Source organism: Strix uralensis, chromosome 19, assembly GCF_047716275.1.
Source record: "Strix uralensis isolate ZFMK-TIS-50842 chromosome 19, bStrUra1, whole genome shotgun sequence".
In the NCBI taxonomy this organism is placed as follows: Eukaryota; Metazoa; Chordata; class Aves; order Strigiformes; family Strigidae; genus Strix; species Strix uralensis.
This window is the reverse complement of record NC_133990.1, coordinates 11,306,017-11,328,709: the sequence shown is the minus strand read 5'-3', so window position 1 is coordinate 11,328,709 and position 22,693 is coordinate 11,306,017. Positions and strand designations below refer to the sequence as shown.

At 38.6% G+C, this 22,693-nt stretch overlaps 1 long non-coding RNA gene across 1 annotated transcript in view; it reads right to left on the bottom strand.

The window, feature by feature from the left end:
• Positions 1–16,847: 16,847 nt before the first annotated feature.
• LOC141952094 (uncharacterized) overlaps positions 16,848–22,693 on the bottom strand; it is a 102,324-nt gene continuing 96,478 nt past the window's right edge. Inside the window, exon 3 of the long non-coding RNA XR_012631547.1 lies at positions 16,848–19,589. This is a non-coding gene — a long non-coding RNA (uncharacterized LOC141952094). The remainder of the gene's footprint in view (positions 19,590–22,693) is intronic.

The window sequence follows — 22,693 nt, the reverse complement described above, 5'->3', positions numbered from 1 at the left end:
ATAAAATATTCCCCATGTCATGAAGGTAGCGGCAGTATGCAATTGCTGTCTTCTGTTTCAAAAGCACACCATGAGCATGCTTATCAAAGCAGCCTGTTTGAGGGCTGGGGAAGATTATTCTGTAAGCATTTCAGGTGGCCTGTTCCTGCAGTGTTACCGGAATTGCAGAAATTACAGCAAGTGTATTAAGAGATGCCCTGCAGAAGTAAGAGTCACTATAGAAAAACTACAGAGAGATGGTCTAATATCAATAGTTCAGCCAGCTAAAATTACTTTAATTTTAATAAAATACAGCTCCAAATTCAGTAGGAGGCGAACCCCCCCAGCTGTTATCCTCTCACCACTACCCAAACTTGTCTCACAGGTCCCTGTTTGCAGCCCAGGGAACACCCAGGTTCGTACAAGCTTGCCAGAGCTAATAGCCTGGAAAACTAAAAAACCTAATTACGGACACAAACTGGTCAGACACTGTCCATTATCCACACGTGGTATTAAACAATATTCCATCAAATCCAGCTTTGTTGTGGGCAGTCACTAAGCACCTCTATGTTTTATTGTCATTCCTCTCACACGCATTTGATTTGTACGGATCTACAAGGTAATCTGCATCTTCCAAAATCTTAATAATAAACTGCACCTTTGGGAACAGTACTCCGTGTGTGAACCAAAGCTGTACGGGCTGAACTGAGGGAATCCACCACCGCTGACTTTGGAAAAATATTTGTGGTGGGGAAATGAAATGTTGTCAGCTATCAGAAGTACCTGACAAGTGCAGAGCCAGGTTAGGTCCCCATCTGATTGATACCTTCCTAAATGCTGCAGTCCCCTCTTGACAGCCTCAGTTCCTACCAGACTTCATTACGGGAAACAGTGAAAAAAGGGTGGCAGGATCATTCCATCAAACACAACTAACACATTAACTGCTTGCTTTCTAAAAAATGGTTTCAAGGTGCTCTTTCCTTATTCATTTGATTTAAACAGTCATATTCATCAGAACAGAGCATTAACTACCAGCTAATATTAACAGGAACAATTATCTTTTGAAAACACCTCAGATGTTAAGGTTTCACACAACTGTCTGTCTGTCCTTGGTGTGTTTAACAAATGCTTATTCAGACTGATACTGACTGTATATTTCTGTTTTACTGCTGCTTTTGATTTGACAGTTGCTGGCAATTCTGCTGCTGATTTATTTATCTGTTGTACCCCTGCTGTTTTTTCAAAAGCACTACTTCCACAGACTTTCCAGGGAGTTCAATATAACCCGCCTCAATCAACTTTCTTATTTTCTTTTCTTCCTTTCAATAGTCCCAAAGTCCAAGGCACCCATTTTTCAACTTAGAACATTCTTTCAAAGAGTAATATACACTATTTTTAAAGAACACTACACTGCTTTGCCTGTAACAAGAGTCAGCTAGGGTTATCTCCAGAGACTACTGCAGCACAGCGATTGCCCTCTTTCAGATGGGGAGTCAGAAGCAAACTCAGTAGTGTGAGGACATTCGTCACTCCCTTGCACACTCTTGTGTCTCTGCAGCCATCGATGTTCAGAGAAGGGAATACCAAAAATGCTGCAATTTAGAAATCCAAACTCGCAAACAAAAGCCAACCCAATCAGCTATTTATAGCATGACTGTAGCATGACAGTTTCTAATCTGTACAGTACTTTCATTCCTCTCCTGCAAATCTCAATGCTATTCAGAAGAACCGCAGAATAATGACAGTATGGCTGCTCACAAGTTTCCACAAAAACAATTTAAAAAATGGAATTACATTTTCAACAACACAAAGATCTTGTAATCCATTACAGTGATTTGAGCATTATGGTAATTAAAAATTGTACATTTAGCTTGCATGAACAAAAGTTATGGACTATCAGGGACTATTATCCTACAACAATATCCATTCACCCAAAACCAGTTTCTTTTTCCTGCTTTTCCCAAGACCAATTTATTTTTTCAGCAAATGAGTAAAAGTTAAACAATAATTTCTAAATTTATAAGCTTTGACTTAATTCCTGTCAAGTCCATAAGATTTAAGAACAAGTTTAGGTCAAAGACTAAAATAGGCATTCATGTAAACAAGTTTCTGTGAGAAAGCAATGTTCAGCCTGTATGTAAGGAATAACTGGGTTTCTCTGGTATCGTAGCATTCAAAGCCAATAAGGACAAAATTCTTCTTCACAGTTGCATTCAATCTGTGTTTTGTTGTCTGGGCCTTCCCTACATCCAGGTACACTTTCTACGTAGGGTAGATTGCTTGGGCTGGATGAAATAGTGAGTTTTGTCTCAGAAAAGAAATTAATACTTTAACCTAGTTCAATATTCTGATACCACACCCCTTTTGAAATTTAGTTTATTAAACATTAGTCTGAGATAGAAATGGCACATTGAAAATAAATAGTCCCCCAAATCCAGGGTGTCCTCAGCTGCAATTTGGTCTGTTCCCCAAACCTGAATCCCTTTGCCTACTGGCAGGGCAGCAGGACATACACCATACACCAGCCCTCTCCAGTCTGTCAGCTGAAACAGCCATGTGAGTCTACATTTTCAATGCCTACCCAATTCTTCCTGTTTCCTATAGCCAGGTCTTGAAAGCTGCAGCTTTATCATCTTTAATGGCTGCTGACAGTTCTATTAGTTGAACCTTAAAACCATGTACTTCGTATGCACCGGGTATGTTTGCCACAAAATCCTATAACTGATTATGTCCTATTTATCTGATTTACATGCTTTTTCTCTAATTATATAATTAAACCTAAACACAGCTATTGCCCAAAGGATAATCTGCCCTAAGATATTACCAGAGAAAACAAAGACCATCATAAAACTGATCCAATTTGGCTTGTGCCATTTTAGACGTTAGGGACTGAAGTCTGTTTTCAGAGAAATTGAAAGAGGCAAGAATGAGACTTTTTATTGTATCCTATCAGGCTTTAATTCCAGAGTTTTTACCTTTTCCTTGTCTTTTCACTGTATATGACTGCATGCACATGATATCTAGATCCATGGGACAACTGCAGAGCATCCAGTCTGGCAGCTCTTGGCAGTAAGGCAAAAATGCCAATTTCCACCGGTTGCTGATGTTCCTCTCCAGGACCATCCTCGTATCCACGGTGATCAAAGTGACCCACATTCCCTATTTTGACCCTGTAGTTCAAAAGTCCCATTTTTACTACTGTTTGCATGTTCACCCTTCTTCCATCCTGCTCATGTGTAATCTGTACTTGTTATAATTTAATACACTAAAATTTCAGCCAAACATATGAAAAATCCATTCAGCCCTCCCACCATTAAGGTAAGTGGCTTTTTTTTTTCTTTCTAGAGCAGAAAGTAGAATTACAAAAAAAAAATTTATTAAAATAATGAAATGGTAAAGACTGCTCCACCTCCCACCCTTCACACAGCTCTCCAATCTGTACGTGACCAGGGGTAGAATCATGCACAATATCTGTGTAGTTTCCATACAGGTGTGTTTTTCATGGCAGCAAGATGTCAGGAAACCTTTTCTGCAAGCTGCACATCTTACCCACCTTCACCTTTGCATGCCATTTACACCCACAGGAACTAAGACACCTTGTCAGAGCAAGCATGGCCCCATCTCAGCTGACAAGCAGGGAGGGAATCAGGCTGCCATGAAGCAATTTAGGAGCAGTGCCCGTGCGTGTGAAGGCAGCAGTCACAACCAGGATGGTTCTAGTTGATCACCAAACTCGTGCGCTCCTCATGCTAGAACTTGCTGAAAGACAGCTTCAGCTGCTTGCCTTTAATGACATGCATCTCAATCCGTGTGACACCAGTTTTTCAGTGACAAGAACTAGTGGTATTAAAAGAGCTGCTACTCAACACAAGTATTCTGTAGTGCTTAATCAAAAATCACTGAAACCAAGAAGAAAAAAATCTGAACTTTCTTGGTCTTTGGATCTATCACTTACATGAGGGAGAATCAAATCTGATGAAAATAAATGAACATTTTGTTGTGTGGTTGATCTTTTTCTTTTTTTCCTCTCTCTCAAAACCACACACATCTGACATTTCTATTAGGCAGGTGAATATTTGTGAAGTCAGAGGTATCGATTTTTCAGACATGACAGTTCAGTATATGATATTTTTCAGTGTAAACAAATAGAAATATTTTTATTGTCTCTTTATCTGGGCCCCTCAAATGCCACTCTAGTTCCAATAATTTACCAGATGCAGACTCTGGAAAGAGTGTTTGCCTGAGATCCAGAGTTTGACAATGAAAACAGGATGCTCACTTTCTCATTTCATGCCTATCAGAACTTCTGTGAAAAGATATATTTCTGGTAAAAATCAGAATGTAGCCACTTTTCCCTTCAATCAATCATGACTTGAGTAACACCTTCATTGCAATAATTTACCTAACATTTAATTCCAATTTGTTTGTTCACAAGGCCACAAGAAATAGGGAAAATGCAGAAATGGGGAGTTGAGGTTAATTCATCCACATGAACAAAGTTTTGTTTGTGTGTTTTTGTAATGAGCTCACCAAAACTCATAAACTGCAAATGAGTTTAATTAAAGTCAATGGAGCAAAGAGATTAAGCACTTAAGTGTGCTATCTTTGTGGTTTACAAATCTTGAATAAGACAAATCATTAAACTTTAATTTGCCAGAGATTATGTAACGTTGGCATGTAACATATTTTAAAAAAAATAGGCCTCACCTCATCCCATCTGTGGATTAGAATTTTTTATAGCAGCTCTCACTGCAGTAAAAAGCTTCCAGAGGAAATGTGGAAGCAGTTGGGGCCTTTTGCTAGAGGACAGCACTGCAGGGAGCCAGCCTCCCTGCCTCTCCACTCTCCTCTGCCTAGCATGAGTACAGAACTGCCAGTAACATTTCATTTGTGGCTCATGTGTTATGCCAGAGACATTTCAGATGGCATTTCAGTAATTTTCAGATCATTTGAAAATAAGACTGTTATATATGTTATTATTGGTTCTTAATATTACCTCAACCTAAACAGGGTGATTAGAGCTTGAGCCAGGGCAGTTTATTCCCTGCAAAGGCTAGAGGTTACTTTACCTGCCCTCACACACAGGTGGGTAGCACTGTGCACAGTCTCTTCTTCCACTGCTGCAAGTGATGCTAGAGCATTTGGTCCCTGCCCTTACCAGTGCCGTGCCTCCTGTCCTGCCTCACACGGATTTTTTTCAATGCAGATACAAACCCCTCCTTTTGGCTGGACTCCAGGGTGAGCAGGGAGCTTCTACCTTTCTAAAATAGCAAAATCCCACCATATCCAGTTCTTCCTGGGAACTGCAGGCCATGGGGAAGGCTGCAGGACTCTCCATGAGCTACGGGTTTCCCAGACAGAAAGGCAGTTTGCTTTTGGACAGGTCGCTATGTGCAAGAATTGCAATGTCAGCCTGTTTCTGGTCCAGAAGACCATGTCTTACGCTGTGGAATTTCCATGACATCAGCTCCTTCCAAACCAGCTACTGGATTTCAACCTTGGACATTCTGCCAGACAATGACTAGGATAAATGCAATACAAACTGGGATACCCACCAGTGAACCAGCCATTCAAGACATGTGATACCTACATGCTGTCAATGTCTTGTATCACCCAGCCTTGCAAAAATGATTATGATTTTGTCACATAATTTGTTAAAACTCAGTCACCTCGCTCTGAGCCGGATTAGTTTTCTCTAGGTTTTGCTTGTGTGCAAGTACTCTCCCCCATTTCCCTTTGCTGTTATTCTTTCACGTTTCTGAAATGAGGGAAAGGAGCAGCCAATTTTCTCATGGCTCATTTCTAACCTTTTCAAATGTTACCGTTTAAAGTATTTATAGATTTTTATACTTGCCAGCAACCTTCAGAGTGAGACTAAGAAGTGTTATTTCTTCTTCTGAGAAAGTTACTGAGCCTGGGAGCCCCAAAATTCATTTCATTACAGAGCATGTTGACAAAATTACCTCAAAATTTCCCTTGTGGTGGTGAGGAAAATTAACTGTATTTTATATGACAAAAACATATTGTGTTTGCAAATTTCATATGCAAAATATCACTCACTGATGAGATAAAAATTCTGCACTGTCATATCAACAGACTCTAGAAGATTGCTTACTTTCTATCACACCTTGAAAGTTAATATTTCTACATTTAGGCCTCAAAATCATATTTGCTTATTTTTTTATTGGTTTTTTTTTTCCTGTGTGCAGTTTTGAGAGACCAACACAAGCGCTACCGATCTCTGCATTTTTGTGAAATTCTGACTTGTGTGCGAAAAAGCCCATATCGGGTGTCATAAAAAGCCTAAAACCACTGTGTTTTAACCCATTTCAAGTACTGTCCTAATGTTTAACTAACCAGAAATACCCCCATCTACTTCCCTGGAAACTATGTTAAGAACTTAGGGAAAAACAGTCCTTAACACACAGCCCTTGATTTAAGCCATTCTTATACCTGTGCATTCAGTGCATCTACTGACATGGATAAACCCATTGAATCATTTCCTTCCCTTCTGGACTCCGACTAACTCTCAGTACTATGTTTTTTTTTGTCACATTGACCCCACCCAGTTAACGCCGGCTTCTTGCTGTGTCCGGTGACCTGTCTTGTCAAGTTTCTCCTGTCCCAGGGCATCAAGTCTGGCTTATCAAAAGAGATTTCTTCAGCTCCTGCATGGTTCAGACTCACTGCTTTCTCTAGGAATGGTTTATTGATACTTGTTACTGAGGTTTAATAGCTACATGTCAAATAAGTGACAACCAGTGCTCACAGACAAGGGCTGTTGGCAGTAACCACTTTCAGTAAAGACTTCTTGCTAAACTCCCAAAGCAATTATTTTTCCTTGTGCCTTGAAATCAGGCCACAGGTAGAGCTACAGGTCTTCTGTCACACTTTACTTCCAAACCTCTCCTCTTTTTTTCCACATTAAAATCTTCCTCTCCAATCACTATCAGTTTCAGCGTGTTCTCCCACCATATGTACAACACGCTGCTTGTACAGCTCCACTGCACAGACTATGCATGATGGCTCAGTCATCTGGAAACAAAACATTAACATCATCAGTTGCTGGTGCTTAAAGCATTCACAACAGTAAATTACAGCTCAAGGGAAAATCCAGCAAAATCCTTAAATAGAATGTTTTAAGCTTAAAGTTTAGCCTGGAATGATCTTTCAGGATTCCTTTGCTGTATAACCACCTTTCTCCCGCCTCTATTTCCATTCCCTTCTATGCGCCTTCTCTTTCAGCTCACTAATGAATCGCTAAAGTTAATCACTCTCCTCTGTAAGGAATGCACAGAATAGATAAAAAGTCACCGGCTCTTTCTGTTTAATTTCAAACATAAAAAATGGTTTCTCAGTGTGTTCTATGTTTATGCATTAAACTCTATACAGCTCCGTACTCCTAGTCCTAGATTTGGAAGTGATTTTAGATAAGATTTTAGTGGAAGACAGGGAGGTGCCACTGAAAGCCACTGCTATCACTTGTCCTACTGTGAGCCTACAGACCTTTGTTAATCTTTAACTTTTGGAGGTGAAAACCCATCAGCTTTCAGTGATCCAGGTGTTGACGAAGATGCAGAAGTGCATTTCACTAGTACGGGTTATTTTTAGTTACAACAAGCAGAGACTTCCCTCACGCATAACAAAAGACAATGTCCTTAATATCCTTATTGTTATTTCCATCTTCTAGTGTAAGTAATTCCAGCAAAAGGAATAGGATTACAGCAAAAGAAATTTTACCAGACTGATTCAAAATATTAAAATGTTTTATATTTGTGCAGGGTCGTTCATCCCAAAACTAAAAGCATTTTTGCAGATATGAGTTAATTCTCACAATACTCTTGTGAGACAAAAATTATTGTTAGTTGCTTCTATACCAATATCCTGGATGTGACTGCAGAGATACTATTTTTATATATTTTCTATTTTTCTGTGGTTTTTCACTTAACTGGAGAATAAGCACTGGGGATACTCTAATCGTACACAGGACATATTATGTTGTTTTCCTTTTTAAAGTGATGTAATATTCATTTGCACATACCCTGTGTTTATTTGCTGTAAGGAACTTCTTTCTTTAAATTAATGAACATGTAAAAATACCTATATAAGGATCTTAATTCTTAGCTGTATGTTTGAGCTTTGCTGCATGGAGAGTCTAAGAAATTCCCTAATTCCTGCTACAGGGACATTTCTGTAAAGAATAGCTGGGAACCTCCAGAGGTGGCTGAGCTTTCTCACCCCTTTTTAACTAAATTGAAATTGTAGCAGTAGGTGCTTCACAGGGGCCTCAAATTACCAAAACTCTAACACTTACAGAAGTGCTTTGTTAGAGAGAGCTGGATCCAAATACATGCTTTAAACTCAAGGATGTGCATTCACTGAACACAGGGAAAAGGCAATTAGCTCAGAGCTGACAAAATTCCCATTGATTTAAGTCATACAGCACAAGACTTCTAGGGCTAGGCTTTCTTGCTGTGAACTACTTGTTCTTCCTGGGGAATCCCTTCTCCCTCCTTCCCATGTTTTTACTTTACATTCTGTTAAAGCCAGTTGAATTTTCCATTTGATACTCCTCTACTTAGACTCAGTTTAGGAAAAACCCCCAAAGCCTACAGAAAGGGATTGTGTCTGCGAGGTTGTGATTCTCTGCAGATGATGCTGAGACTGTCTGTACTGATTCCGACTGCATCGTTGTATTTGCTGTCTCTGCACAGATGAAAGATCAGCGGTGAAGATACAGTCTCTGCCAGCACAAACATCTCATTTGGCTTGGTGGGTCCCAATTCTGTGCTGCGGGATACCCCATATTTTGCAAATAGCAATAGTACTCCTCAACCCTGGTGATTTACAGGAACCAGTCGAACTTGCATGCGAGAGGATTCACCCCCAGACTAAGTAAATGAGTGGAAAAGTCTCGAAAAGAGTAGCAGAAAGTAGGCATAGGAGAAGTCTTTCCAGACTCCAGCACAGAGGCAGTTAAAATAGTAATTTACAGGCTTTTCATATATATTTCCATGCATATTTTTAACACAAAAATCATTAACACCTAATGTCTTTAGATGACTAACAAACTTCACAGAATCCTCAATCTCCTCCAGATGATGCCTCAGGCAAGGCTATTTTCATCCTGAAGCAGCAGCTTTACCACGTTAATGCTGTGCCTTATCTGCTCTCTCTCCCAGGAGGACTTGGGTTCCTAGGAGCTCTCCTGCTCATCACTGATATGATTATACAAGTAGCCTAAGCGAAACAACTAACCCCATCGACCTGAGTAATCAGTGGCTTTTTTCCTTAGTAGTGATAAAAGTGCATTTGAGTTATGCCTGAGTGTACTCTGCATTGAAAATACAGGAGACCCTGCCCAAAATACAAAGCATTACTTTGGTCCTCTCCAGCATCAAACTGGTACATCGACGTGATAGCTTCTTCTACAAAATGGTTTGGGAACAGAAGTAAACCCAGATGGTAAACAGAAACACAAAAAACCTCATGGTCCTAATTCTGACCTTGTTTACTCTGCTTTTCCATCAGCATCACTCCACTGAATCTCCATTATTTCTGCTCTATACTGCTGCAAAGGGGATCCATATGTAGTTACAAGGATACGGAAGAACACTGATCAGTCCTGGCCCCCCACATTCAGTCTTTCATTACTGTGTGGTTTGCCATGCAGTAGGACTTCCATACCGATGTTCTTGCTGGTCTCATGTTGTAATGATTGCTATATATGAGAAAGCAAATCTTTTCCATGAGCTTTTTTATTCTGTATTTGAAGATTAAATGACAAGTTGTTTCTATGAGTACTATTGCCTAACATCTCTGATTAGCAAAAAATGAGTGTATGTTCACAGTGGATACTTTTCTAAAAGCAGGATCACAATTTAATTAACCACTCCACTAACAAATTCCGAGTAGAAATTAAAAGTGGTTCAGATTAATGATTTTGTATTCACCACTCTGGGAATTTCTTATGCCCTGCTGGTTTTAACTTCAAGTTTGTTATTTAAAAACCTTAATCAGGAATTTGTATGGCAGCTGATTAAGACTTTATTTAAATGGTCCTGCAATAATTTCCATCTGAAAAGGACATTGCCACACAGCTCATGCACTTAGCCCAAGGTTTTGAATCAAGTAAGAGCTACAGTGTTGACAACCACAGCTGAAATCAGAATCAAACCCATACAGAGTCAAGTTTTCCTGCTTCCATGTATAATATTTAAGTCTGAACTAACTCCCTTGAAGTTGGTCCAAATTCAAAGCTGTGCAAGTGAGATCAGAATTTAATCTTTTGGTCATTCTATGAAGTATGATGAACACTCATACTGCTATGAAAATAAGAACAGAAACTAAAACTCATCTCTCTCAAATTTAGGTCACTTCTGGTGATAGCATGAAGAAATAAATAAAAGCCCTACAAAAGTGCATTGCAAAAGTGTCTGAACTAGACCTGCTGAACTGAAGACTCAAGTATGAGATCACTCCTATGCATTATATAAAGGTTTTCAGACACTTCTCTATATCGGAATACTGAAAAAACAGGTGGCTTTCCCAATGAGCCCAAATGCTGCTGCTAAGAGATGCAAAAGCTGCATCTCTTTGATAAGAGACGTTTCCAAATGACCTAAAACCTTTTATTTTTTCTAACAATGCCTATGGGATGAAAACTCCATTTTCAACCTGTTCTTCTAATTAGCTCAGATTTACATGGAGTGAACAAGGGCAGTATTTCATCCACTCACTCTGCATTTTTACCTCTACTTTAACTGAAAGGGCCATAGTCCGGTCTGCTGTGTAAGAGGGAAGGAAAATGAAACTACACAATGGAAGAGAAATAGTTGTTTGGAAACACATACAGAGATTCCACATGGACATTTCACAGAAGACTAGGGGAAGAAGGGAGATCAACTAGATGAAGTATAGACCTTTAGAAATTCATAGATTAATCTAGTTCTAGTTCTCCCTGCATTAATGTCCAAGGATAAGATTGAGTTTAGTGCTCAATTTTTACTACTCAACTAAACTGCTACCTGGCTCAGTACTCGGTGCAGTGTTTCGACAGCCCAATCTTATGAACCATGCAGATAACCCCACTGCAGAAGGAGCTAGAGAAGCTAATATTAAGGCTCATTTAATTTGAAAATTAATGATCGCATTTTCTCTGCTCATTTCTTGGTAAGAAAGATATAAACAAAGAGACCTGGGTACAGTTCTGTGATGAAGATGTACATTAACTTTCCATTCATACTGTAGGGCTTCTCAGATATTGTTGTTATCTTTCTCCCTGCTTGCGTTCCGCAGTATGAAGTTCACTTTGACTTTGCACATCTCAGACAACAGTCTGAAGTGAAGCAGGCATATACAGAATGTCCATTAACACAATGTCCTTCACCTGGAAAACATGATTTATAAAGCTAAGAAAAAGACCATGACAGGTCTATATCAGCAGTTTTCAAGTTAGCCAATTTATGCAGCTGAAGCTGATGACTGGGGCATAAACCACAGAGGAATGTATACAAGTGGATTGCCTACTAACTGCAGTAAGGTAGGGATCAATTAAACTAGTAGCAACAGAGCAGAAAAATTATGAAATAACACCATATCCACAATCTCTCTTTTTTTCCCCATTATACATAGGTATAGACAAGCCAAGGAAAGCTACCACGATTTTATGAAATAACAACACTTATTTACTTCTTGTTTCGGATTCTGACTTATCTGGCTCTCCAAATGGGATATGAGACCCCCACAGAACTTTTTCTTTCCTGTGTGAAAAAGCAGACAAATCCAGCATTTATTTGTGCTGGTTAAACCAGTATTTAAACAGGTAAGAGGGAAGGAGGAAACAACAGAATGCCCAAGAGACCAATGACCAGTCCCCACGCACCAGGTAAGTGTCAGACAGTATCACATGTGTGTGTTGTCTGATAATTAGCAAGGAAGCCTATAACAGATGTTGGGCTGGAGCAAAACTGCTCTGCAGGAGATTTCTGCCAGTTTATATGATATATGTCAGATCCCTACTAAAAGGAAAGTAACTTGGAGGGGTTGCTGACATTTTTTTAATTCTACTTATAAAACAACTGCTTGTATCTCTACCCATTTATTCTTATCCTGTCCTGGCTCTAACTACATTAGCTGTTACTATATAAGCTTGCAACTCATGCCACAGACCCTGCAAGTTTGCTTTTTTGGGGAGTGATGACTCCTTGGTTGTCCAAAGTTACCTCATCAAAACCAAATTCACTAGCAATAAGTTTTTCAGGCACTTCTGACATTTTAGACCATAATCCCTAGGCAATATCTGTCTCATGTAGGAATTCTTCAGTCAAATGCCTTTAGGGAGATACACAAGCAAAAGGTCAACATTTGCTAATGTGAATACTAGTTCCAGGTGTCTCCATTTGTGGCTGCTGAACTTTTGACACTTAGGGTTCAGTATTTTAGAAGGGAGATAACTCACCACCTTCTGGTAGTAAAGCTTTTGATGTTATCTCTAGAAAAGCACTAAAATTATGAATGACCTTAAGTCATTAATCAACACCTCAAAATAATAAATAAGGTGAATTTTAAAGATAGAATATTTCCACTCCCAGATTTTATTTAAAATATAAATGTACACCTCAAAATGGTCTGACAACTAATATGTTTTTTTAAACAAGCAATAAGTTTATAAAGAAAAAGTGCAATAATTTTCAACTATATTCAACTACTAAAGTATCTCTCTACTTCCTGGTAATAACAATCTTTAATTATGCTTATGAATATGCTGAATTTCCCGTACACCTGTTTAATTGAAAGCAGATGTTCATTCAGCAGTGGGTTATTTTCATAATATGCATCACTATCAGCTTGCTAGTGCTATCACAACACACTAGGAAAAGCAATATACAAATAATGCAGAATAGCTTGTGTAGTTATGAAGTTAACTGCCTATTTATTCTATTTTTTATTATTCCTGTTCCATCACCATCAGCGATTTCATAGAGCTCTGCATTTGTTATATTATTATTATTATTATGTATGTTGTTCAAGATTTTATTTGACTTGTACCAAAATTCCAGTTCAGGCTATTCACTGTTTTGTTGGTTTAGATAATAAGCAACGAGTGATCTGGCTCCCTGGGTTCTGTGGGGAAGATGCTTCATATCTGTCACAGACAAGGCAGGTGATACCAATATAATCCATATGTAAAGGGGCACTAAATATTCTTCACAGGGCCAATCTCTTTTCAGCACTGTCAATCTGCACAAGAGTAGAACTAATGACCTAAAGGTGTAAGGCCCTGTGTATCCTCATTAATTTCCTAAAACTCTATGTTAATAAGCTATTAAGGCACAAGGGACTAAAGCAAAAGCAAAACTGAGCAAGACATTTTGAATATATTCCTTTAGAGAGGTGCAAAGTGTGCATTATGAAACAAAAGCATATTAATCTTTTTTCCTCACATATTTTCTCTTAGTAATGAATATAATGAACCTAAGTTTCTGAAGTAAGCATGTATGCTATCAAATAACTACACAAAAAGAAAGCTCTAATAAAAATAATTGAACAAATCAAATGCCATTTGAGGATCAGTTTAAAAAGGCATAATTTTTCAAAATCCTCTTATTTAATAATTACAACAGCAATAATATTAGCAATAGAATTCCCTCTCTGTGCAATAGTCCCAGACCCCATGGTAGTGGGTACTTCCCTTAAAAGAATGAGGGGCCCCACACCACAAAACTTAAGTATGAAGCAGACAATATTCAGAGTGGCAAGAGGTACTACAGATACTTTAACAAGACAAAGTGAACTCAATTGGCCAACGCTACAGAGAAGGTCAGGAGAACATACAATTACATACATTAGAGGCTCTGTGAAGATCCTTCGGTGGGTCAACAAGCTTAGCACTTAAATCAGCCCTGACAGTAATGTGCTGAACATTTCCTGTTTTCCTGATGTGCAGTTTAGATCACCCCTCCTCTATTTGCTTATTCCTGTCCCCTGTTTTCCTCCCTTGGGACTGGTTAACTCTGAACAGTTTTAGCAGCTCCATTCTCTGTCATTACTCCTCTATTCACCTGGCCTGGAATCCCTCCCCAGAATTAATTTGCAGCTGAGATGTGAATAGCATAGTCCCACCTCATCAGTGGTGAAAATGGCCTTACAGCTGATCTGTAATCATCTTGAAAACATTAATTTTGTTGCAATGATGTTGCGTTGCTTTTGGACATCGGTGTCATAATCTCCTTAAGACAACAAGTACTCGTTCAATGTGGTAATTAAAAACTGGAACGTAGTGCTTTCTAGAGATCTGAAAGAAGCATTTCAACTTTGCCTATGTGTACATCAGTCTGGATGGACGTTCTTGTACTGATTTTAAAAGTAGTATAGCTAACAGTTTCTCCTACATTCTATGTACATTTACTCAGTGAACATAATATAAGAATATAATATAATCTGGAGTTAGGTGGTGAAGTATCCCATACTGCCTGTTGACCGTTGTGGGGGTTGTCTTCCAGAATCCCCCAAACAGCACAGATTCTCTTGTGAGCTTGTTCGTGCATTGACACAGAACAATCTGCAGAAATTCAACAGAGACAATTCCCCTGGGGTAGAACCAAGGAATTAAGTTCAGAGTATTCTATACTTTATGGACCTTTTTAGATTTGATGGAGAATCATGCCACAAAGCATCAATAAATGGGACCAAAGCCAGGTCCCACTCCACACTGTGTTCCTAAGCAGGGACTGCTGTATATGAAGACTAAGGAGGCAGTAGTTTGCATGTTGATTGGTTTTGATTTTTTTCCCTGTACATAATATATTGAATGCCACATAAAGAGTGAAGAACTGCCACTGTGTGTCTGATTCCAACACAGGAAAGCTAGATAGACTGCCAACCAGCAAAAGCTATTTCTTTTCAAGAAAGAGACTTCGAAACTCATAATCAAGTCTACAGGGAATATACAATATGAAATATAACATGACTAGGTAGAATAAACTTTGATTTGATTTCCTTTGGTGATAATGATTTCAGATAACCAATTTATGATAAATGCACTTGGGACATACTACCCAGGGTACAAATTAATAGATGTAAAGAAAAAAAGAGGTGGGAGTATATTTTTTTTTAAATTCTGGAATAGAAATTATAGAAGAAAAACATAAATGTGATTCAATAATTTAACTTTCTGTATCTTTTTAAAGAATAATTACTAAAAATTCTTCTCAGGTCTGTTGATTTACTTCTGAATGCCTTCTAACTAGTGATGCCATAGCCTAATGAGAAATAAATTAGAGGATGGCTGTAGTATAGGAACAGTGGGAAAAGTTGACTTTATTAGAAGATTATGCATTAGATCTGGATTTATAATTGCATTTTCTCTAATCACAAGCATAAGAAATGACATTTTACTGAGTATAAATGTTTGCAAGGGAAAGAAAAATTCAGCCATGCTATTAACCGTGTGGTAGCAGGAACGCTAAATGTGTTATTGATCTGATATTTTCTTACTTTTTTACTGTCATTACTCTTAATTTTTATCACTACTAAATGATTCCCTACACTGGAAACATGGAATTACACAGGAAAACATGGCTGTGTACCCTTCACAATGTCAAACAATTCTATTTCTGCTTTCTGTTTTCTTCATAACAGCTTCAAACAATGGAGTTAAAAAACTGTGAAGATTCCCCATGATTTTTTTTTTTTTTTTAGTTTCTACCTATTAACTAAGAAACTGAGCTACCTTAAGGAAATTAGATGACACTTGTTATCTTAAAGACCCGTGGGTGACTTATGCTTGTGTGTGGTAGCTTGAAAACATGCTCCATAATATGTTTGCTGTTCTCACCATCCATCCCGCAAACTCCAGTACTCAGCCACGCTGTACTTCATGCATGAAATCAAATGAAAAAATAGGCACTAGGGGAAAGGGAAATGCTGCGTCAGAGATATACACTATTAAGTGCCACGTAGCAATAAAAAATGAATGTGTAATTGCAGCTTATCCAAAGTCATAGGAAATGACTGAATTCATGCCGTTGCTGAGCAGAGATTAGTCAAGAGGCAGATGTTAAATGTTACAGCATTTTAAAGCTTCAGGCTTCAGAAAGAAATTTCCAACCCTTTGTCTTGTGTTATTTAGTGTTTTGAAAACTATCCTAGAATTATGTAGCTTTGCATGTATGGTTGGTCACAGCAGGGTTTAAAGCTTGGTGACTGGCAACACTTAAATATCCAAAGGTTCAATCCATCCAGCTTTCCAGAGTTCTGAGTTTTTCAGGCTTAGTTGATCAGTTTGGGGGTGAAATCTCTCAGTCCTCAAAAGTCAGCAAAAGTGTACTGCTGGTTTAATCAGATCTTGTGAAGGGGAAGATCACTTATCAAGCATGTACTTACTGATTGCATCTCATGTGTAGCCATGTAGGTGAACTGATTGGTTTTTTTCCTGTGTTCAGAACCTTTGCAGTTCTCAGAACTGTTCTATACACAGAGTTTAACAGTTGTCCCTTTTCAGCAAAATCCATCACTACCCCAAAGTCCACTTACAGATTTTACCCCATGGGTCTTCTGGTACGTTGGGTTAGGCAGTAGCTAAAGAGGGATTTTGAGTTTAAAAGTTTTGGATATAGCTACATCATCCCTGCTTTAGGCACTAACACCATTTTACGGATCCTGCTTTCCCAGAGGAGACAGCTTCTCACCGAAGTGGGACAACAGATGATCAAACGTACCTGATTTTCCAGGTTCAGAGGTGTTAGCTGAGCACCAGTTCTCATGAGTCAAAACCATAACTGTTGCATTCATAACTGTATGCAGTTTAATGACTACTCCATGCAGAAATTACCTCTACATTCAATAATAAATGATAATAGATTCCATTTTCAAATAGTTAAAATAGAATTTATTAAAGTTTTTTTTCAATACATGAGTCATGTAAGTGATCCAGACCTTTCTGCTGTGGTCCAAATATTAACTGTGTCAGCACAGTATTGTCTTTCCATCCTGGAATAAAAATTTAGCAATAAACTCCAGAGGCAAAGTGGCATCTAGCTAATGGCATTCAATCTAAGCTTATTGCAGATCGACCTTGAATGCTGCCAAGTCTCTAACATGTGCTGACAATACAGCATCGTTGCTAAGCTACCTATTATTAATCTTTGCAATGAAAAATGAAGAGGTCAGAATGTGTTGAAGGTGTGTTTATTACAGAGCTTGCACAGAGGGTCTTATTTAAAAGCTTGGATATTTCACCATTTTTATTGCTGTGAAAAGCTTTTAATTTTTTGTAGATCTGAATCTGACTGACAAGTCACAATTTATGACACTGATCATCCCTTAATTAAATAACAGAAAAGGAAATACATATGTATTTTGTAAATATTCATCTGTCTACATTCAGGCCAACATAAAAGGAAGCTCCAGTCATTTGTAATTGAAAAAAATGATTTAGCACTTTATCTCATAGCCAAAGTCGCAGTACTCTGGGTCTAGAAAAGCCTCATAAAAAATGCACAGGGAAATAGTATTTAGGAAAAAAGTTGCTGTTGTTGTTATTATAACATTCTCCATTCTTATTGTCTGCTCCTATCTTCTGGGTTTATTTCTTGTAGCTTGGATTTTTATTTAGCTTTGTGTTTTGGTTGAGGATCAAGATTGTATAGAGAAACAGGACACATTCTGTTTATCAATAAATCATCAAACACAAAAACAAAGACCAATGAATGGGATGTGCACACAAAGAATGAAAAAGGGGAAAACTCCACATCCTTTGAAAGAAGAAAAGGCCAGGATAAGAGCAAAAAGTGGCCTGGTGTCATTCTGTCACAAAGGAAATTGATGTAGGAGGTGAGAAAGAGCCGGGGTATATCTTTTCAAAGGAGAAGTGCATGGGTTATCAAAGTCCTGTATGCAAAAGCTGCTGCTAGACACAGGGACACCCCGAAAAAAAGTAGCCAATGCCTTTCAGGAAGGAAGCCATCTCCTTGAAAATGCAGAAATCAAAAGCTAATCAACAAAACTTTCCGAGGATTTGCTTTAAAGGGAAGGTTTTATCAGCAAAAGCTGAAGTGTATTTCAGGAGACAGCTGCATGGAGGTTTTCTATCCCATAGAAATGCTTTTGATGTGGGTTATGATAATTTGGAGGGTTGTGAGACTTCACCCAAGGATGGGAAAGGAAAGGTGTCCTGAGATGGACAAGTACTTTTGTAACTGAATCGGTTTAACGTGATTTGGGAGCTATGCACATACCACTGGTAAAGCTTTATCATGTTAGATATATCCTCACTAATCACATGAGGACACTGGAGAAGCTAAAACAGCTGCTAGCCCACAGGAACTAGTTTTTCTTCTAAGGCTAATCCGAGATTGCCTCACCTTGCAGGGGTCAGGATTTAGGAATGAGCTCAGGCAGAGGAGATTCATCTGTTTTAGCTGCATTGATCCTTTTGACTGCTTCAGCCACATCAATAGCACCCTCAGGTTCTAGATTTTAGAAAGGCCCTAAAACCACTCTGCAGTAAGAAACCTGAAGATACACTCATCAAAGACCAGTGAAGTTTTTTCCAAGTGTTTGAAAGATGGGTTTAAATCCTATGCTTCACAAGCTGAAAATGATATTGGGAAAGATGAGCAATAGCGTTTTGGTTCCTGCCATTCCTGCTGAAAGAGCTTTGTCCTAAGTGACAGAGGGGTCTCAAGCACATCGTTATCAAGCACTGCACAAGCAGAGACTCTCAAAAACATACCAGTGTGAAACGTCTCATGAGAAGCCTAATAGTGCAAGTGGATATCGGATATATTCCCAACTTTTCTTCCTCTTTTATTTGTCCTTGTAACTATTTTATTTATACTGCAGCACTTCAGAGGAGCAGGATGAATGGAGCTGCCTCGGTGCAGAACATTTCTGTATAGCTAGAATAGTATCTTGCAATTGCAGCAGAGAACTTATCACCTAACATATAGAAGGTTAAACTACATGTGGGTTGTTGAAGACACCCTGTGGCCTGGCTAGACATATAGGCTGAAGATGTAGCTTTGTCTTTTGCATTTCTTGGCATCATCCTCCTGTTTTCACATGTCTTTAGTTTATTAACGTGAAAATTTTGACCGTGGCACACTTGGAAACGTGGTTCCTTGTTTCTGCACAATTTAAATTTAGCAACAGTCATACACACTTCCTGACCGCTTCTCTAAATCCTAACTTGATAGGGGGGTCTTGGGGAGTGCTAAAGTATAGCTCTGTTTCAGCTAGTTCTGAATGTCAAAGCTGCTCTTGAAAATAAATATACTGATCAGGAAAGTACTGCTAGCGCTGTGGCTGTGAGGAGTGGCTGGAGAATAAACAGAGACTTTTTGTCAACAATGTGAACCTGAAATTTAGCTTTGTTCCAAAATGAAAAGCAAAAGGTATCTTTCAGGATTTTTCTTGAAATGATGCAACAGATAGAGAAGAAAGTCTTAGAAGCCACATTCATCTGCCATATGTGGTACATTCAGTTCTTGTCCTGTTTGGAGAGATCTGAACTGGATTTGCACGTATCCCACTGGAACATATCATTCCTCTGTCATCAGTGTCAGCACGATGCCCTCAGAAGGTTAGCCAAATCTTACAGGGACTTACTGAAAAAAAATATGAAGAAATCAGTTTGTATCTCTCTCTCAGATCTATAAGCACATAAAACTGTTAAGGGGCAAACTGTAGATTTTTTCTGTGTTTGGTCTAGTTACAAGTTTTGCGTCTTAATAGCCATTGTTATTTTATTTAGGCTGTATATGCAATTTCCATGAAAAGTGGAAGGCAATAAAATAACTGACTTCTTTATAGGATGGTACAACTAGACTACAGTGCTATTTTTCCATGCAAGTTAGTAAATTCCATAGCTGACAGCAAACATGCAGCATCATTCACTGATACATATGCAGTAGGTGCATGAAGAGCTCACCTCCAACTGTGAGTATGCAGGATCACACCCGCTGTTTGAATCGGAGAAGCAGATAAAGAAAGGCAGTGATTGAGAGGGTCATGTACCCAACACGTGAGCAACTACATAACGAGTGTCTTAAATATTTTACTTCAGCTGAGCAGCTTCAGTTTATACCAGCAGAGAAGCTGCCCTTTGTGCTTAGAATGATAGCCAAAGTCTAGGCTTTCTTGAAGTCAGTGACCAGATTTGCATGTGTCCTTGATTAGGGTTTATTGCCAGAGACAAGAAAGATTTTGTGTTACAGAATATTGTAGGCAGTCAAACAGAATTCAAGCTAAGACATACTTATGTCACATTATACTTATCCTAGGATGACACAGGCCTCATCAGAAGTATATATGAAGTGCTGAATTTAAACTTGCAGTCACAACAATACATGTTAGGTGACACACTAACATGGAAAAACATGCCACCTAAACTGTATTTTTTTACTTACAATGCATTTGACTGTGTTGCTTTGCAGCAGGGGGAACTGTGTTCAAATCATGATTAATATAAACAGAGTGACTCCAACTATCAGTTCAAGTAATGGGATAAGCTATTAGGTAAAGTGTAATTTGAAAAAGCATGCTGAATCTGGACAAAAAACCATGAGGATCCTGTAATACATGTAGTTCTATAGCTGCTGTTTGGAGTGTGCTGTGGTAACCAGTTGTGCTGTAGATTCTGCAATATATTGGTCTAAAGAGTTTCTTAAATGGTAAATTTATCTGCATGACCCTATCATATCATGTATTTAGATCCATAGTGCTAAGATCAAAAGCACTCTAAGCCTAATCTTCCAAGCCCTAGTTATATATATGACTTGTACATTTCTTCTGAGTTTGTAGACTCCTGATTAGGAGTGCAGAACAAGTAATTTAATACAACATGCTGGCTGAAGTTGTTACTGTTCGTCTTTAAAGCACAGAGCTACTGAAACTGATGGATAATTGGAAAAAAATGCCAGTACAGCAGAAGGGAAAGGAAGCCATTTAGCAACTTAAATGAAAGATAAGCTCCCTGCAAATTGCTATGAAAATTTAGGATTGGGGTTGGATGTGGAAGGATTCCTTCAAAACTCTTTAACATTGTGGGTAAAAAGATTCATCTCAAATCAGAGTTTTCAACCAGAAGAATCACTGGGGAAAAAAAAGGAGAAAACCCTAGAAAAAAGTTGAATCAAAGATGACTGAACCTGGAATGAAATACAAATAGAGAGAAAGAACAGGCAGAGTAAAAAGTGGTAGAATTGCAAAGAGAAAAATGAAGATGAAAACCAGCATACCTATATAGGTATCACTCATGTTCTACCAATGTATGTGACAAGGCCTCTTTTAGTTGATGGAATACCACTGACTTCCTACGGCTTGAATTTAATTTTCCTTTAATTAATTAATGTTTCCCCATTTTCCACTTGGCTCAAACTACAGGAAATGGAAAGAAGAAAAATCTGATTTAGGTTTGCAATTTCTTCTTTCTGCAAATAAAGAAAGAGGAAAGGGGAAAGAGGCAGTTGTTGAATCAGAGGGGTAAAATGTGATCCTCAAAAACCTAACCTGGCGATCAGGTATCTTTAACAAGAAAGCAAACCTCTATTGATCAAAATATTGCATAAAGAAAATAGATCTTGACTCGTATCATATATTATTACTGGAAAAGTTTTAAACTGTAGTGCTACAACTAGAAGATTGTGGAGTTATGGTGATGTTTCAATACTATTTCAAAGTCATATCTCTACTGAAAATGACACTGTGCTGATGAATTTCCTAGTAAAAACACTTCTGCCCTACACATAGGGAGCATAAATACAGACTGAGTGCAGCCAAGTGCCACTGGACTGAGCAAGCAACTAAACATGCTCTGAACTCTTACCATGTGCGTAAAACCAACTCAACTTTGGACAGCCTTCAAGTTTAGCATGGTTTAAAAAAGACCCATGGAGGACAGTGCTGTTCACTTAGGAGTGCCAGTCTTCATGGCTTGGAGATGACTGAACATCCCACTTTGCATGAAGATGGTCAAAAAGCTCTTGAGAGCTTTTGCAGGCTCTGTGAAAACTCCCAGCACAGCTACCACAACAATCCCACCAGCAGCCCAAGGAAACAAGGGCAGGACCCTGAAAACCCAATCTGTCAAAGGATTAGGAAGGCAGGCAAAGCTGTGGGGTTCCAGCAGAATGATGCTGATAGCCTCTTCATTCTCCTGATGCGTCATTTTCTGTTGATTAAATTTTCCATTGGAAAAATTCTGACAAGCTGCTATTTCCCTCAGACCAAATCATAGTAATGAAAGTTTATAAAGTAGCCATTCATTCAATCAAAACTTATTACTCAAAGTGTAGTTTTATTTTTTTCCCCTGTACTCAACATTAAGCATCCATATTCAATGCCTGTTATTATGGGAATTGTTCTGTAATGAAAACATAAATCGTCACAACATGAGTGCATTTCTACAAACAATGTAAGAGGGGGCACATTCGCAGTACCTCCTATGGCTATAATCTGTGGTACCCATTCATATGCTGTAGTTAATGCCATACCTAATGGCTTCATGATGAAAAAAGCCCGCTAGCCTGAAGATACATAGTGCTCTAGAGGTCTCTCTTGCAGTTTATTGTGTCCATAAGGAATCTTGTTCTCTTTATCATAAAAAATACAGTCACCTAATGCAGCGTGACAGATCCCTGGTCTGGCTGGGTACAGTCAGACTTGATTTTGCTGAGCAAAAGCTTGAATAACTGAAATGTACACATGTGAA